We start from the raw sequence: 19,199 nt of genomic DNA on the forward strand, positions 1-19,199 counted from the left end.
GGAATTCTCAGTTTGAAAAGCAGATGCTGCTTAAAGTAACTGATCGTGTGCTTCCCGTATATAGTTCCTGACTCCGCTCACCTCCCATCTTCCCTCTCTGTGGAGATGCCCCCGCCCCCCAGGAGCCGGATGACTATTTACCTGTGAGAGCTTCACTTATACAAGTTGGCTCAAGCCAGACTTCACGTTATAATGATCTAAAGAGCATTTAAAAACTACTGCTGCTCGTGCTCCCCCACAAATCAATGAGGTCCAACTTCCGGGGTGAATCCAGACGTCCCTGGTGATTCTCCTTGCGGCCAGTGTGGAAATCCGCTGTCGTACGGACCCCATCTTGTTCACGGTAATGAATGATATTTGTTGATGATTTCAATCCCATCATAAAACTCGGGCAGATAAGCCTTGACGTTAGAAACCAGAAACATTGAGGTTTGTAAAGGGGAACGAAAGGTCGAATAGCTAGCTATAAATGCCGTTGTATTATTGCTTTGGAGCAGTGACGGGGCCTCAGGGTTTGATGTTCTGCTGAACCTAAAAATCACTTACGTTTATGCTGCATCGCTCCCTGCTCTGAGCTTCCATCGCCCTCTGCGTGCCCCTACCATTGAGGGAGCTTGTCAGGTAGTGGCAGTTTGTTACTTATTTGCTCCCTGGCTGAGCTGAATTCCTGGAGGTTAGCTCCTGGCACTTGGCATCTCAGATAGCTTTCCTGTAGTGAGCATTGAAACAGATGAATAGCCCTTTACAAATTTCATAGAGCTTCTCCTGTGGCGGGGTCCCCAAGCTCTCTTATCCTTAGCCAAGATTACCTGCCTGCGACCACGGGCATCATTTATACCAAGCCTCGTGCCTAGCTCTGCGTGGCAGGAGCTCCCTGTGCGTCCCGTCTGTTGGCTGGGCCACGCTCCAGGAAGGGTTTGCCCACCTCTGCACCTCACCTTGGCGTGGTGACTACAGCCTCAAACACCCACCGGGGCTGAGCCCCCAACCAAACTGCCAGATGTCAGAGGTCACAGGGAGTGGTGGGGACTGTGGCATGCTAGTGAGTGGCCCTTCCTAAGGGGATGGCCCTCATCAGCTTTAGCCATTTTTGTCTTTGGGGACTCTTATCCCCATGTGCCAGCTCTTCCGATTTCTAAGGGAGTTAGAAATTCAGGTATTTGAAATGAAATCTGCTGAGGTTAAATGTTGGAAATCCACTGGGGTTTCGGTAGAATATCCGAGGGCCAACACTGCAAACCAGATAGAACACAGCTGCAGGCTGAGTTGGCCCTGGGACGGCCTTGGAGTCATGTGCTTCCAGCTCTCGCTGTCTGGTTTGCCCTTCTTCTAGACAGAGAGAAGCAGGAACCCGGGAAGAATTCAGTGATGGCCGCACTTGTCCGATGGGATCATGGGGAGAGGAGAGGAGAGGAGGCCACTTTGGGTTCTGGGTAAACGCTCTCTCATACAAAATGGCTTATTTTATTTGTATAGACATACCACAGCCCCCTCCAGCTCTCTACCTACCGTTACTGTTGTGTTTGAGTGTCTTCTGTATCTAGTCTTTTTTCTTTTTGTAAGTAAAGAAACCAAAATGTGGTGATATATCAAGTAATTTTATAGCCACCCTTTCTCCCTGACCAGTAACCAAAGCACTTCCAAGTTATTCCAGTGTCTTATTAAACACACTTTAAACATTATCCCAGGTAGACCTCACAAGGAGGGGAGTTCTGTTTTGCTGTTTGCTCCCTCGTCCACAGTGCCTGTGCAGAGCCTGGCATGTGGTAGGTCCTCAGGGACTAACTCTTGCATGATTGTTGGTGGGCAGTAATGTATTGGGTCCCATCGTTATTGTTGGCCATTTGGCTTGCTTCCTTTTTCCTGTTATTGTACCTAGTACTGTGATGCCCCTCTTTATACATTAAGCTCTTCACCTATTTTAGATCATTTTTCATAGGTGTTGCTCTTGACGTTTGGGCGTGGGTGCTTCTTCGTGGTGGGCTGTCCTGGGCACTGTAGGATGTTTAGCAGCGTCCCTGGCCTCCGCTTACCAGACCCAGCAGCACCTCCCCTCCACCCTCGTGACAACCAGAAATGTCTCCAGATACTGCCACGTGTCCCCGGGAGGCACAGTGGCCCTTGGTTGAGAACCACTTTATTAGTGGGATTAGTGAACCAAAGTGTCAATGTATTTTAAGATTTTGAACCTTAAAATATATGCTGCTCGGAGAAAGTACTTCAGTGAGCTGTTGTCCGCTGCCTCTCTCTACCCCATTTCACCCAGCCTCCTTCCCCTGGGAGATCAGCATCCTCCCACTTCCCTGTGACTCTCTGGAGCAGTGCTGTCCGATAGAACATTCCGTGATGATGGACATGGTCCATGTCTGCCCTGTCCAGTATGGCAGCCACGAGCCACATAACATTTCTTGAGTATTTGAAATGTGGCTAGTGCAACTGAAGAATGAACTTTTAATTTTAGTTAATTTAACTTTAAATAGCCACATGTGACTAGTGGCTTCCTCAGTGGACAGTGCAGGAAAGCCCCTCTCTGTGGTACCCCCAAATCACCCACCCTTTCTCAAAGTGGCCCTGATGAGAATCAGATCAATAGCAAGTTTTGAGGTGCCTTCTCCTTGGTTGGTGTTTGGTTACTGTTGAGTTCAGCTCCTTCTTTTGTTACCTTCCAGCATCCCAGTTAGTTAGGAAAGCAATCTAAGGAAGTAAAGCCTAATTGAGATATGAAGGAACCAGGCTGCCCTCTGGCCCCCTAAGCCTGCCTGGAATGTGTTTGCCTATAAATCCTAAGGGACCTGATTTGGGAATTCTGACTTGCAGGAGAGACCTGACAGGAGGCTGGAGTTTTCCCATAACTCAATCTGTTTGCTTCCTACTTTTCTAGAAGTTTCTTCCCCACTGGCCTATATAGATGAATTCTTCACCTCTTTATCCCTCCCTTTCGCCCTCCATCCTTCTGTCCGTCCTTCATCCATCCCTCTGTCCACCTGTCCATCCCTCCATTCTTCTGTTCATCCTTCATCCATCCATCCCTCTGTATATCTTCTCTCCCCCCTCCCTCCTCCCTCCCTTCTCCCTCCCTCCCTCCCTCCCTCCCTCCCTCCCTTCCTTCCTTCCTTCCTTCCATTGACCCATCTACTGATCCAACTGTTTATCCGTCTATCCATCCCTTCATCGATCCCTTTGTCCATCCTTCAGTCCATGCATCCCTTCCTCCATCCATCCTTCTCTCTGTCATTCTTCCCTCCATCCTTCCGGCTCTCCCTATCACTCCACCCCTCCTTCCATCCATCTGAGCACAGTGCACTCCTGCTGTAGGGTCAGGGTCTGTGCCAGGTACTGGGGAGGCAAGACCTCTAGGATCCTTGACTTCGTGATGTGCACAGACTAGTTGGGGCGTCTGAAGACACTTGCCCTTCGATGAAGATTCAGAGCAGAGTCTTGGGAGCAGGATTGCCTGGGCTGGCGGTGAGGTAGTCTCTGCAGGGAAAGGGGGCTGTGGACGCTTGGAGTGAGATGAGTCAAGGTCACTTCAGGATTGAGAGCACTGGGCTGGTTTGGGGAAGGATAACAAAGACAGAAGGCCTGCGTCATTGCAGGTCATTCTCTGCGATTGGATTGCTGGGCCATGATGTCCCAAAGCCGGCCAGGCAGAGCCCTTTAGTCTTCCTTGGTTTCTGGTCCTGGGGAGAACTCCTTCCTTCACTTGTGTCCCCTCTGCCATCATGAAGCAGACCCCAGGCACATGAGGGGAGCAGTGTTCCAGCGATCGAGGGGCCAGTCCCGTTTACCTTAACGGCGCTCTTTGGTGACAGTTCTGAGCTCTGCCCAGGTGGGCTCAGGTGCCGAGTGCTGGTGGCTTGGTCTTGGGGATGTGCACCGACAAGTTTGACAGAACAGATGTATTTCAGAAAAATCGCAGGTTGCTTGTTCTAGGTGTTGCTTTCCATTTTGGACACAGCAGCCAGCGGTCCAGCCCAGCCCGACGACCCCTGCTCCCCCGGCCAGGGCTCCAGGGGGGCGCGTGCAGCAGCTGTCGGTGTCCCTGTCAGCAGGGCTGAGGGGACGGTCCCACGGGCTTCCTGGTGGTGGGAGGAACCTCGGGAGAGGGCTGGAGCGTGGGTTCTGAGGGAATGAGCTGGAACCCAGCCCGCGGCCGGCCTGGGGGCCTGCACGTACGTTTCAGTGAGGGCACTTGAGAGGCTCGGTATGGATGTTAATGGCCTTCTAGAGGCTTTAGGGTCCAGAATGTTTAGCCAGAGTGGCGGGGGCATGCGAGGAAGGAGCCCTGGCGCTGGCGTGCGGATGCTGACCGCTCCGGCTTGTGGCCACGCGGTGGGAAATTTCGAGTCACTGTTGTCACGCAGTGTATTTACTCAGCTCCTCCAGGTGGGAACCTGGCTTCTTTTCAGTTCTGAAGGAGAGTTTGGAGCTCACTCTTAAGCCACTTCAGGAGGCTGCCCAAGTATTGTTACCCACAGTTCCGCTCTGAGGAGTTTTTAAACAATTCTTATGACTTGATATTGAGCAAAATGACAGAGTCCCTGCTCCAGTGCCTGCAGTTTGGAGGGCAGCTTCCTACGTTACGGGACATCCTCACTCGAGCCAGTAACACCCAGCCTGCCTCGCTCGTGCCTGTGGTCCCCGCCCGAGCTGGCCCGGTAGGGAGGCTGCCGCAGAGGCAGCGATGGCCTGTCCTGCCTCCTTGGACAGTCTCAGGGGAGCCCTGCGTTGTAGAGCCTTTACAGTGAGAATGAGTTTCCCGTCGGGCGGGCCCACGTTAGTGCAGAGGTGCCCCCCAAGACCTTAAGCTCACCGCCTTCCTGATGTCACATAGAAGGGAACCCAGCAGGGTCCCGGAAACGGCAGAAGTGGTTACTCCTGTTACCCTTCCCAGAGCGTTCAGCTCAGGTGTCCCCTCGCCATCAGCACGGGCCTGGTGAGTGGCTTCACCGCGACTCAAGGACCTGCCCCCGTCACTGAGGCCCAGCGCTCCTCGGGCCTCGACCTTTCCTGCCCAGCCTCTGCTACCCCGTCCTGCTGTCCACTTTCTCTGTAGCCCGAGGGACCTTCCTCCGAAACAGATCTGATGCCCGCGCGCCCGCCTCCATTCCGCAGGCCTCCCTGCCGCCTGCAAACTGCAGCCTTGCCTTTTGTCAGGCCGGCCCGTGCCTTCAGGGGGCGCGGCGGTGGGGAGAGGCTTCTTTTCGCCTCATCTGTTCTCACCCCCCCTGCGTGAGGCCTGGGCAGGTCCCCTGTCCTCCCTGGGCAGGTCAGAAGCGGCCTTGGTGCTCCTCTCTCTTGGGCCTTGAACCCACCGCCAGTGAAACCGGTCCTTCCTCCAGGGGCTGTGTGTGCTCTCTCCCTGGTGCCTCTTGCCCTGGGCAGGGAGCTTTGGGAACAGGGTTCCCGAAACTGGACTTCCCGGACAGGCAGCATTTCGTGTATATATGCGGGCAGCATTTTGGGTATATGTGTAAACATGTTTTTCTAGGGAGGAGATCGGTGGCTTATCTCAGATTCCCAGAGAGATCCAAGACCTAAAAGAACCGCGAGCACTTTTGCCATTCCCTGCGTCCTTTCCTGGCACACGCTTCTTCATCAGAGCTTGAGGGGTGTCTGAATGTCTTAGATGTTCAGGTATTTTCCCCTCTGCTTTTGTTCATGGATTCAGATGGCGATATATGCAAAGAGGCATCTGTAAAGAATGGAATTCTCGTGCCCCAAAGATTAAAACAGATTAAGTGACTGCTAAAAAGTTGTGTGTATGTCTGGGTTTTTTTGGTGGGGGGAGGTAATTAATACAAAAAAGGGCGGGTGATGAAATCCTTTAGCTCTTACTCTTAGAAGCCTGGCACAGGACTTCTGCAGCTGGGAGCAGTACGCAGGGGAGAGCTCGACCTCGGCAGTATTTGCAAAGCTGAAATTGAGATCACAGAGCCCAGAGTTCTGTGCCGTCTCTGCCGCTGTATGCCTGTGTGCCGCTTGGCTGAAAGGATGGCCGGACTGTTCCGGGTCGCCTCCCCCTGTGATGCCATTTCTAAAGAATGTTATTGTTGGGCCTCTTTGCTCTCCTTGGCCAGTGGGGTTTTCCTCTCCTATTTCAGTTGAACTTTCTTCTTCCGTCAATTGTTACTATTTCTTTTTTTTTTTTCCCCAAATCCTTCCTTAAAACCTCCCCTTTTAATTTTTAAATATCCCTTCCTGTCTGTGGTATTCAGTAGTAAGTTAAGAACCAAATTTTTATGACACTGTATTTTATTCTTAAAGGAGTATTTTAAGTCCCTCTTCTATTGTTTTGGCCATATTAAAAATAAGAAGATGGTCAGTAACTTCCCAAACTGTAGTCTCCTCTGAGTAATCATCATTAGCAATTTGTCAGGAGAGTAAGGAGGATAAAAATTATTTAAAAGCGGAATATGGTACGTATATGAGTATTCTTATAGCAGTAATACAGCATCTTTATTTCCACTCTTTTCCTCAGGGATGGTGGCAGGAACCCTTTCATTTTTGCCTGGAATCCCTCCTCCGAGCTCGATGGGAGTGCAGAGAGCCGCTGGTGACCCGAGCAGGCTTTTCCCCTCTGGTCTTGCCACTTCTTAGGTGCCCGTCCCTGAACTCAGTTTCCTCCTTAGGTAAAGTGGGGGTGGTTATGAGGGACCCACCTTTTTAAAATTGTCATGATGATTAAAGAAGTTTCTCCCGTCCCTCTGAGCACAATGCGGGCTTTGCCCTGGGGGCTGGCGGCTGTGACTGCACACTTTCAGCGGTGTCTGCAAAGCCTACAGGTGGTAGGCGGCAGCCCTGTGCAGTAAGCACGGTGGTCCTTGTGTGACTGGATGCAGCCACCTACAGGTATACCCTGGGGCGTTGCCTTGCCCAGTGCTGCTCCGGAAAGCAGGAGACCATTCTGCATCACACGTGCAATGGAAAGAAAAGTGTCATGACATAGGATGTACGTCCTACCCTTGTGAGGTGTGATGTGCTCCAGTATTTTCTTTTTAAACCAAACCACTGATTGGGACCTACTCAATCAATTTCACCGCCCACTAATGGGCTGTGGCTGTAGCATGAGAGCGTGACGTAGAGTAATGTGACAGATGAATGCAGAGGGTTGGGAATGATGGTTTAGAGAATGTTTCAATATGTGTCCAGCTATTTGGAAGACGTCCGGGACATTGATCAGCCATGACTTAGAATTTGTGGAGCAGAATCGCCAGATGTGTGTTTAACAGTTTAACGTGAGTGAGATGACAGTCATCTTACGTCCTTGGATTTTGTTTTCTTCTCCCCAGTGTTTCATATGACTTGGAGTCCTGACATTGTTTCTTCCTACTGTAAGTGAAGTACTTATGAGGAATCTCAATGCGTGTGTGCATGTTTTTTAACACAGCTTTTAGTAAGGTGTAATTTACATCCCACAAAATTCACCATTTTAGTGTAGTTCAATGAGTTTTAGTAACTATACAGCTGGACGACCATCACCACAATGTTCGGTTTTAGAACATTTCCACCTCCCATCCCCCACTTTCCCACTCTGGTCCCTGACAGCCACTGATCTGCTGATCTGCTTTCTGCCTGTGTATTTTGGAATGCCTGCTTTTCTGGTTCGTCTTTGTAAAAGGCGGGTTCCAGAAGTCAGACTCTCCTGGGAGTTGCCGTTTCTCCACCCACCCCTGCTGAGAACCGCATTGGCTGGGGTTCTCCCTGGTGGCCAGTCGGCCTGGTCGGGAGACCAGGGAGGAGGAGCCGTTGGGGTCCATCGGGAGGGGGCTAGGTTCTGAGGGCTGGTCTGTGCATGCTTGGGTGGGCGCGGGGGCTTGGAGGGCAGCTGCGGAGTATTGGGAGGCCCAGAGCTGACTCTGGGTCTCCTTGCGAGGGCCCTCCAGCCTGCACTGGCTCTCCTTCCTCAGCGCTGTGCATCCAGGATGCCATTCGTCATGCGACAAGCCCGCCTTTCCTATGGCGCTGGTAAACAGATCTCGAGCACCTGTTCCTCCCGTCCCCGAAGAGGAAGCGATGCATCCGTCACGCAGCAGCCCACTTTCTTGGATGCAGTCTCTCAAGCCTCAGACCTGCACACCTGCTCACGAGCATATTCTGTCGAGGCAGAGACGTGTGAGAACAGCTCTAGAACTGCCATAGACACGTATTTGGTGGCAGGCTCCATTCGCCCTTAATCGGGTCGTGTCTGTGACTCACCCTGTGTGTGCAGCTGAGCACCTACTGGGGTGCGCCCTGGAGCTCTGTGGGGGCAGGTCAGAGTGGGAGGAGGTGCCATTCTTGCCCGGAAGGAGCAAATGCTACGGGAGATGCGATGTGAACAAATAACCACGTTCTGCTTAGAGTTTTAATAACTGTCCCAGGAGGAGAGAGAAAGTGCTGAGGCTGGCCCAAGAAAGGACAGCCTACTTCCTGCTGGGGTGGGCTGGGTCTGGACAGGAGGAATCTGGGCCAAATCTGGGAAGACGCATCAGGATTTGAACAGGAAGGGGGCGGGAGGGAAGCATGGGAAAGGGAAAGAAAGCTCCAAGTTTGGGAATAGCTGTTCCCGCGGGGCTTGCTGGGAAGGCGGATGGGCAGCCAGGGGCGGAGGGAAGGGAAACAGTTCCCTGCGGGATGTTTTGTGGTCTTAGAAACCTGACTCTTTCCAGATCCCCACCAGGGGCTTGTAGAAGGCGGTGTCTCAGGCTGGATGTTTCTTAAGCGGTCTCAGCCTCAGCCAGTGGACTTTGCCGTGGTCCTTCGTAGAATCAGAGAACGAGGTGAGGTCCCGGAGCTGTGCTGTCCAGCGCGGTAGCCACAGCCAGATGGGCAACTGGGCGCTTGAGATATGCTCGCAGCGTAAAACACACACCGGCTTTCAGAGACTTCATACCAAAAAAGGATGTCAAATATCTCATTTATAATTTTTATAATCATTACATGTCAAGTTGATAGTAGTTTGGATGCACTGTGTTAAATAGAAAATATTATTAAAATAATCTCACCTGCTTATTTTTACCCTTTTAAATGTGGCTACTGGAAATTTTTTTTTAATTAATTAATTAAGTTTTGGCCGCGTTGGGTCTTCGTTGCTGCACGCCGGCTTTCTTTTTTTAGTTGCCATGAGCGGGGGCTACTCTTCGTTGCGGAGCGCGGGCTTCTCTCATTGCGGTGGCTTCTCTTGTTGCAGAGCACGGGCTCTAGGGTGCAGGCTTCAGTAGTTGTGGCACGTGGGCTCAGTAGTTGTGGCTCGCGGGCTCTAGAGCGCAGGCTCAGTAGTTGTGGTGCACGGGCTTAGTTGCTCCGCGGCATGTGGGATCTTCCCGGACCAGGGCTCGAACCCGTGTCCCCTGCATTGGCAGGCGGATTCTCAACCACTGCGCCACCAGGGAAGCCCTAGAAATTTTTTAGTTAAGTATGTGGTCCTCATTGCAAATACTTCTATTGGACAGCACTGCCCTAGAGAATTCCTTTTACTAACTGGGCTGAAGTTTGTTTTTATTTCAGTCTAAGTTGTATCATTAGAGCCTATATTTGAGGTGAACAAAGTGTGTTCACTTATCTCAGGATTGTGCACTTGATGGGCTTGATGAAAAATTCTTTTTCTGTCATTTTCAAGGTGGAAGACCGTCCTGGATGAGGTGCTCAGGCAGGTGACTGCGATCGGGTGCCCCTCTGGCTGTGGTTTCCTTTGGGTGGTAGACTTGCATCTTGGCCTGTGGGCAGCTTGCTCAGCCCTGCATTCTAGCATCTCAATCCCAGGCTTTTAAACTGTGTTCCACTCGTGCAGTATTTTACTGCTACATCAGAATAATACTGACATTCCCCCAGTTTTTAGAGGAAAAAATAGCGTGGAAGGAAAATGCATGTTTATGGAGTATGTAATAAGTCCCCAAAACCTTGATATTGGTTACAGCCTTTCAGCCCCACCACCCCATAGTAAAGATGAGAAAACTGAGGCACAGCCAGACAGTCATTTGCCCAGGCTCCTCCTCACTAGTAAGTGCTTAAAGTATAGTTGCCTCAGTTGCAAGTTTTTCCTCCCATGACGTTTTTACAAGTTGTTGCAGTGTCTGTCCATTGTCAGCATGATTCAACAAAACATACACTGTAGGACTTTACACTTATTCAGTCACCAGCTCGTGGTCTTTGTCAGGTGTTGTGACTTCGGTTCACCAGTGTCTGAACCCGTGTGAGACCCGGTAGGATTGCTGGTGAGGTGGAGCCCCCAGGAAGTTTGCTGGTCATCCGAAATACCTCCTAGATTGGTTTACCTTTGGACACTTTATTCTTTGCTGGAGGAAAGAACATCTTGCCAGGATCTCGCCCCTGTCCACCCTGGTCTCTCCCTTCCTGGTGGAAAGGCCCACACTCAGGAAACCATAGTGTAGATGAAAAGTGGGCTTGGTCGGTAGAGGATCAGAACAGAGGATGTGGGAGGTCTTCAGGGACATTTCATCACGCTCTGTGAACCACCTTTCTCCCTTGCTAGGATGTATCTGCCTAAGGAGAGCTGTTCGAGGGAGGGATGATCCCGTAGCACCTTGGCCTCCTGAGCCCTGTTTTTCTTACAATTTAGGCTTTGAAAGCTCAGTCAAATTCTAGTCTGCCCTCTTCCAGTTGTTCCTTGACTACTAATTGGCTCCGTTGTGGTTTTTATATGGTATAAGTTTCTGAAATTGGCCTGATTAGTTTATCAGACAGTTTAATGAAGGCCTGTTGTATGTGAGGGCTCTGGCTCTCTAAAAAGATGAATTAGAGAAACGGCATCCTTTTTCTCAAGGAACTCACAGACCAATAGGGAAGGCAGCCATATCAAATAATGATTACAGAGTGATAAGTGCTGTCACTTATTACAAAGTGATAAGTGCGCGGACTTCTCATTGTGGTGGCTTCTCTTGTTGCGGAGCACGGGCTCTAGGGTGCAGGCTTCAGTAGTTGTGGCACGTGGGCTCAGTAGTTGTGGCTCGCGGGCTCTAGAGCGCAGGCTCAGTAGTTGTGGTGCACGGGCTTAGTTGCTCCGCGGCATGTGGGATCTTCCCGGACCAGGGCTCGAACCCGTGTCCCCTGCATTGGCAGGCGGATTCTCAACCACTGCGCCACCAGGGAAGCCCTAGAAATTTTTTAGTTAAGTATGTGGTCCTCATTGCAAATACTTCTATTGGACAGCACTGCCCTAGAGAATTCCTTTTACTAACTGGGCTGAAGTTTGTTTTTATTTCAGTCTAAGTTGTATCATTAGAGCCTATATTTGAGGTGAACAAAGTGTGTTCACTTATCTCAGGATTGTGCACTTGATGGGCTTGATGAAAAATTCTTTTTCTGTCATTTTCAAGGTGGAAGACCGTCCTGGATGAGGTGCTCAGGCAGGTGACTGCGATCGGGTGCCCCTCTGGCTGTGGTTTCCTTTGGGTGGTAGACTTGCATCTTGGCCTGTGGGCAGCTTGCTCAGCCCTGCATTCTAGCATCTCAATCCCAGGCTTTTAAACTGTGTTCCACTCGTGCAGTATTTTACTGCTACATCAGAATAATACTGACATTCCCCCAGTTTTTAGAGGAAAAAATAGCGTGGAAGGAAAATGCATGTTTATGGAGTATGTAATAAGTCCCCAAAACCTTGATATTGGTTACAGCCTTTCAGCCCCACCACCCCATAGTAAAGATGAGAAAACTGAGGCACAGCCAGACAGTCATTTGCCCAGGCTCCTCCTCACTAGTAAGTGCTTAAAGTATAGTTGCCTCAGTTGCAAGTTTTTCCTCCCATGACGTTTTTACAAGTTGTTGCAGTGTCTGTCCATTGTCAGCATGATTCAACAAAACATACACTGTAGGACTTTACACTTATTCAGTCACCAGCTCGTGGTCTTTGTCAGGTGTTGTGACTTCGGTTCACCAGTGTCTGAACCCGTGTGAGACCCGGTAGGATTGCTGGTGAGGTGGAGCCCCCAGGAAGTTTGCTGGTCATCCGAAATACCTCCTAGATTGGTTTACCTTTGGACACTTTATTCTTTGCTGGAGGAAAGAACATCTTGCCAGGATCTCGCCCCTGTCCACCCTGGTCTCTCCCTTCCTGGTGGAAAGGCCCACACTCAGGAAACCATAGTGTAGATGAAAAGTGGGCTTGGTCGGTAGAGGATCAGAACAGAGGATGTGGGAGGTCTTCAGGGACATTTCATCACGCTCTGTGAACCACCTTTCTCCCTTGCTAGGATGTATCTGCCTAAGGAGAGCTGTTCGAGGGAGGGATGATCCCGTAGCACCTTGGCCTCCTGAGCCCTGTTTTTCTTACAATTTAGGCTTTGAAAGCTCAGTCAAATTCTAGTCTGCCCTCTTCCAGTTGTTCCTTGACTACTAATTGGCTCCGTTGTGGTTTTTATATGGTATAAGTTTCTGAAATTGGCCTGATTAGTTTATCAGACAGTTTAATGAAGGCCTGTTGTATGTGAGGGCTCTGGCTCTCTAAAAAGATGAATTAGAGAAACGGCATCCTTTTTCTCAAGGAACTCACAGACCAATAGGGAAGGCAGCCATATCAAATAATGATTACAGAGTGATAAGTGCTGTCACTTATTACAAAGTGATAAGTGCGCGGACTTCTCATTGTGGTGGCTTCTCTTGTTGCGGAGCTTGGGCTCTAGGTGCACGGGCTTCAGTAGTTGTGGCTCGTGGGCTCTAGAGCGCAGGCTCAGTAGTTACGGCGCACGGGCTTAGTTGCTCTGCGGCATGTGGGATCTTCCCGGACCAGGGCTCAAACCCGTGTCCCCTGCATTGGCAGGCGGATTCTTAACCACTGCATCACCAGGGAAGCCCCCAGACTGATAATATGTAATTAAAAAAAAAAAATTCCTAAGAAGACAGTCTTTTCCCACGGAAACCACAAATGTAATTCAAGAACAATTCTAAGACTCAACACTAAAATCGGTCACTCATGCTACAGTAATACACTGAAATGTCAATGGCAATGTTTAGACTGAGTTCTAGGTGTGATTACTCTTTACCCTAAATTCTAGAATTGAGACTAGATGACAATTGCCAAATCAAGTATATGCGTGTTCTATAAACAATAAATGTGATTATTTGAGTGACTTTTCAGGACTAATGTGGCAGGCTTGTGGTGTATTCGTTGCTGTTTTAACCTTGCTGTTTTTGTGTAATTTCAGGGAGTTCAGGGACCCACTCACTGCTAAGTGAGAACCCAGCTCTTGGGTGTCAGTGTTACACCACTGAAGTTGGAGAAGCACTAGCGCAGCAAACAGGGTCTAATTCACCACGTAAATAACCACAAACAGCCTGGGGTCCGTGTTCTGGCGGGCTCTGAAACTCGCTGTGAACCAGGTGTGTCAGAAAAGGTGAGGGAGTCATCATAATTTCTTGAGGATTAGTTTGGAATGAAATTGAGATGAATAGTATCCTCTCTGAATTGCATATTAAAAATAAGCGTGAATGGGAAATATAGAGATTATCTTGTTCCAGGAGACTGGAAAGTATAGTACAGGCACCATAGGATTACCCTGGCCTCCTTTTGATAAAGAAAATGTGTTCAGAACCAGTGTTTACCCGTAGACACAGAGAACAGAGTACTGGTTACCAGAGGGGGAGGGTGTGGGGGGGAAGGGCTAAATCAAAGGATGTCAACTGTATGGTGACGGCTGGAAACTAAATTTTTGGTGGTGAGCACGCCGTAGTGTATGCAGAAGTCGAAATACGTTGTACACAGGAAACGTAGTGTTATAAGCCAGTGTTACCTCAATTAAAAAACAAGTCTCACCATTAGAAAGATTGTGTATCATCCAAATAAATTCATTTGCCTTCATGGATTGAATAAAAAGAATCAGTGCTCATACTTTGCTCTCTTCTCTCTGCTCTCGCCTTCTGCTGCCCACGTTTACTTTTCTGCAGTTCAGGGTAGTCAGTGTCAGATATTCCAGCCCCCTGAGCGTGGCCGGGACGGAGGACATGGGTTCTGAGGCACCGGGCCACTGCCGCCGGCTCCACCCGCTCTCAGCCCTGCAGCCTCTCGGTGGCTGTCTGCTCGGCAGAGTGACGGCCTCCCCAGGTGTCCACGTCCTACTCCCTGGAACCTGTGAATATGTTACCTTCCATGGCAAAAGGGACTTTGCAGGTGTGACTAAATAAAGGATCTTGCAACGGGGAGGTGATCCTGGATGATCTGGGTGGGCCCAGTGTAATCTCAAGGGTCTTTCTGAGTGGAAGAGGGAGAACCAGAGAGATGGCATCCTGAGAAAGACTCTACCGGCCGTGGCTGGCTTTGAGGGTGCAAGAAGCCGCCGCGGATGCCAGTAGTCTATCACAGACACTGGTTTTAGTTCAGTGAAATCAATCGGAGTTCTGACCTCCGGAGTTGTAAGATGACAAATGTGTTGTTTAACGCCACCAAGTTTGTGGCAATTTGTCACAGCAGCATAAGGAAACTAATAGGGTCTGAAGCAAGTCTGTTGGAGGTTGAGGGGGAAGCAGGAAGGGGAGTGGATGGAGCTGGTCTCCGTGCTGTAACTAAAGAGGCTGCACCCAGTCAGCATGACCCCGTGAGGTTGGTCGGATCACCCCCATTTTTTTTTTTTAAATGTTTATTTATTTATTTGGCTGCACCGGGTCTTAGTTGCGGCGTGTGGGATCTTTAGTTGTGGCATGCATGTGGGATCTAGTTCCCTGACCAGGGATCGAACCTGGGCCCCCTGCACTGGGAGTGCGGAGTCTTAGCCACTGGACCACCAGGGAAGTCCCCACCCCCATTTTACAGATTAGGAAACTGAGGCAGGCCCAGAGAGAGAAGGAATGACTCATGCAAGGTCTCATGGAAGTAAATGGCTCTCTGGGAACCGGTACTGGCTGAGATGGCCCAGTGCCACTTCTTAAAGAGCCCCGCAGGATGCAGCAGGCAAAAGGGAACAAAAAGAAGCCCGTGTCTGTGTCCTCCAGCATTCTCTCCCTTCTTGTGGACCAATTCTGGTAAGAACGGCCAGCAAACCATATTCACGTCCTCTGCTGAGGCCAAGAAGAGCCGTTTGTGAAGCGGGGAATCTACGGTGGGAAGATCTGTGCGGGGCGGTTGCGGGCAGGGAGAGCTGGCAGCTCCGGCTTGGTGTTGCTCAGATAGGAGGAGACCGGTGAGGACTGGCCGCGTGGGGGCCTTCACGTCCCGCTGCAGAGCGGCCTTTGCTGCGGGAGGACACTGGTGCCCGGCTTCTCAGCTCACCGCACCCTCCTTCCCCCACAGCCTGAAAACGCCGGGGCGCTTACGCTGCGCTCCCTGCCTGCTTGTTCTGTGAAAGTGAAGCCCGCTCGTGCCGTCCAGATTTGTCCCGAGCCCTTGAACAAATGCATCAAGATATCCCCAGAGGGTGATGAGAAAGGCCGTCTCTCACTTCACTGGTAGGAGTGTGTGCTGATGCTAAAGCACCTTGGCAGTATACACATCAGGTGTTTGCTGTGAGCTCGTGTCCGTCATTTACAAGAGAGAGCAGAAAATTGGAACGTACCTAAATAGATGACTTGAGGTGCCTGGTAAAAAAGTTATGGGTTACTGCATATGACGGAAGGCTCTAAAGTGATAGAAAGCGATGGTGACAGAGACTTAAAGGACATGAGGAAATACACAAATGAAAAAAATTAGTGTGTGAAATTGTATCTAGTATGATATCAGCTGTGGAAAAATGTAGGAAAATAAGCTAAACCATGAATCCAGGGCTTCTGGATTATAGGTGATTTTATTTCCTATGCTTTATACTTTACTGTATGAATTTTGTACGTTGACTTCGCAATAAGGAGAAAAGACCTTCACATCCTTCAACCCCATAAATTTACTTCTGGGAATCTTTCAAAGAAAATAATTGTAAATACAGATTACGAGCTATATGCACAGAGATGTTCCTTTCATCATAGTTTTTTAAATTGAGATGTAATTCACATATACCATAAAAGTCACCATTTAAAGCATGCTGTTTACTAGTTTTTAGTATAATCACAAAGTTGTGCAACCATCATCCACTATCTAATTCCAGAACATTTTTATCACCCCCTAAAGGAAGCCTAACCCCTTAGCAATCACTCCCCATTCTCTCTTTATCTCCAACCCCTGACAACCGCTGATCTACCCTCTGTCTCTGTGAATTTGCCTGGTCTGGACATTTCTTGTACATGGATGCACACAGCTCGTAGCCACTGTGTCTGGCTTCTGTCACCCAGCACAGTGACTTCAAGGTCCATCCGTATTGTAGCATGTGCCAGGACGTCATTCTTTTTTTATGGCTGAGTAATATTCCATCGTATGGATAGACCATGTTTTATTTGTCCATTCATCAGTTGATGGCCCTTAGTTGTTTTCACGTTTTGGCTATGGCGACTAATGCTGCTGTGGACATTCTTTTGTGTGGACATATGTTTTCGTTTCTCTTAGGTATACACCTAGGTGTAGAGTTACTGACCCATATGGAAACTCTGTGTTTAACTATATATTTGAGAAATTGCTGAACTGTTTTCCAAAGCAGCTCTCATGAATGTTTACACTAGTGGAAATTAGGAAATAGTGTAGCTATCAATAGTAGGAGAGTGCTTAGGTAAAACATATTAATCCCCTTAACGAACTGTTTGTAAAAATGCAAGTTATTTATTCCTAGACCGGGTGCTGGGGGTTCAAAGGCAGCTGAGACAGGGTAATTGTTCTCAAGGAGCTTTATCTATTCAGTTGTTCCAGGTGATGTTTACAAATAATTTATAACAAGCGGGGACAGAATACTTAGGCTATAGTGTTAGGCCATCTTGAGTAATTTTTGGAGAGATTCAAGGTATGAATTAATAAGTAAACATGTTACAAAGTTAAGTGGAAAAGGCAAGGGAGAAGATTGTGTATACTGTATGATCATGACTATGTCAGAAAAAGACGAATAAAGAGAACATACAGAAAAAAGATGGAGGAAGACACATCAAAATAGGAATAATGGTTGTTTTTGAGTGGTGGTGTGCATGGACATTTCTCTCCTATTTAGGTGTATTTCCTAAACTTTGTGTAATAGAAACAAAAACACCCCGGGGTCTGTGTGTGGTGGCCATGGGAAGGAGTTGGTGGGAAAAATCTAGCATCAAGTTTTTGGGCAGATGAGAACTCAAGAGCCTGGACTGGCGTGCCTGTGGGTGACAGGACAGTAAATTTAGATATCCTCGATGCTCTTACTGAAAATCATGCCAAAATTTGTCTACATACAATGAAGTTACAGCTATCTGGAAGTCTGGAGGGTGTGTCATCCTGATAAATAGGTGGCTGAAGCAGAAGCGCAGCATAGATGTTTCACGGTGTAATGGATGAAGCCAGGGAGTGGGTGTTTCTCCCTGCTGTCAGCTGCTTCCTTTGCTGCCTTCTTCCTGCCCAAGGGCCCCCTGTCCTTGCCTTCTAGTTTACCACTTCTGTCTTTTGGGAGCTGGAAAACTTCTTCACTGAGCCTGTTCGAACTGCTGTCAAGTGAGTAAATGGTCTCCAAGTGTGAGCCCTGTGGACAGAGGAGATCACTAGCAAGGACTTGATAACTTCTTGCTCGTGGTGCGAGCTGGACTCCGGGAGGCGTGACTCCTCATCTGCTTGCTTCGAAGTACTGATTCTGTGGGTGATCATGCGAAGTCCATGCTCTGCTTAGAGAAGTGGAATCAGAGACATACGGATTCTATATCAGGCCAAAGTAAAGTTTACCAAAATGGTAGATGTGTCAGTTTATTTTTAGAAGAAAGAGTATGGAAGTGTTACTTTACTTACTTGCGTTGTTTATTGGATAGAAAATTGAAAACTATGAACTTGCAATAGTTTTATAACAGTTGTGAGTTGTAAAGTAAATGAATTGGGCTCAGCAGCGCTAGAAGGTCAGGCTTCCCACATATATATATATACATATTTTTAATTAATTTATTTTATTTTTAGCTGCGTTGGGTCTTCATTGCTGCACACGGGCTTTCTCTAGTTGTGGTGAGCGGGGGCTACTCTTCACTGCGGTGCGTAGACTTCTCATTGCGGTGGCTTCTCTTGTTGCGGAGCACGGGCTCTAGGTGCGCGGGCTCAGTAGTTGTGGCGCACGGGGCTTAGTTGCTCTGCGGCATGTGTGATCGTCCCGGACCAGGGCTCGAACCCGTGTCCCCTGCATTGGCAGGCGGATTCCTAACCACTGTGCCACCAGGGAAGCCCTTCCCACCTATATTTGTCTAGTAAATGAGATCATGTATGTCAAGATGCTTAGAACGTGCCTGTGCTTGGGCATCTTTCTCTAGGCTCATACGTGAATCTAGAATAGCAGAGTTGTGCTCGGGACTCAGTTTATCTTTGGGTAGCATTTGTTGTGGCTTGGTCCCATTCAGGACTTGAGCCGCGCACAGCAGCCTGCCGCTAGCTGTTTGACTTGGAACCACGCCGCCACCACACCATTCCTGACCTGTAAAGGAACCGTGCTGTGGACGCTGGTGTTTGGGGCTGGGACCGACACTGTGCAGTAGGCTCATCTTGTGATGTCGTGGGGTTTTGAGCACATCGTATTTGAGAGGATTTGCATGGTGTGTTTTACCTTCTGTATATGTATTTCTGTTTTGATATTGACTCTAACTTCTTAAAACCATTATGTTTAAAACGAGGATGAGTTCAATCAGTGCCGTTCTGATAGTGTTTATCAATTTCTAAAAGCTACTGGGAGAGACAGCTTTGTTGTCGAACCAGTTTGGGGAAATAACATGTTCAAAATTCATACTGGTCTTGTGGGGCTTGGCGTTGGTTGTGGTGTCTCACTTTCCTGGGGCCAGAGGCTGGAACAGAGATGTGGGAAGACTGAGGTAGTGAAACTTAGGTTATCAGATTCCCATGCATACCAGTCAGTGTGCATTTATAGAGACAACTGAATAGATAGCTGCCTGGGCTCAGACGATTATAGGGGCGGCTTGTTTCATGCCACAGCTGTCTTGTCAATCAGCGTGATCATGGGGTATAGGGGCGGGGGAGGTTCCACTTAAACCCATCTGGAAAACCTTTCCTTTATCTATCTGTGTCAAGCCAAGCTTTCCTTGATCAGATTTACTTCAAGGAGAAATGTCTGTAGACAATGTGCTTTTGTTGTTTTTCTCCAGAAAACAAAGAGGATCCTTTGCAGTTTCTGATTCCTACTGTGTAAAGAACACAGGCAGTATTTAGTAGGCATCTCCTTGTATTGTCACCATGCTTGTTTGGCTTT

The 19,199-nt window shown here is 48.9% G+C and overlaps 1 protein-coding gene across 1 annotated transcript in view; it reads left to right on the forward strand.

Moving 5' to 3' along the window:
• Positions 1-19,199, forward strand: part of WWC3 (WWC family member 3) — a 131,402-nt gene that overhangs the window by 25,055 nt on the left and 87,148 nt on the right. The window lies entirely within an intron of this gene.

Source organism: Balaenoptera ricei, chromosome X, assembly GCF_028023285.1.
Source record: "Balaenoptera ricei isolate mBalRic1 chromosome X, mBalRic1.hap2, whole genome shotgun sequence".
In the NCBI taxonomy this organism is placed as follows: domain Eukaryota; kingdom Metazoa; phylum Chordata; class Mammalia; order Artiodactyla; family Balaenopteridae; genus Balaenoptera; species Balaenoptera ricei.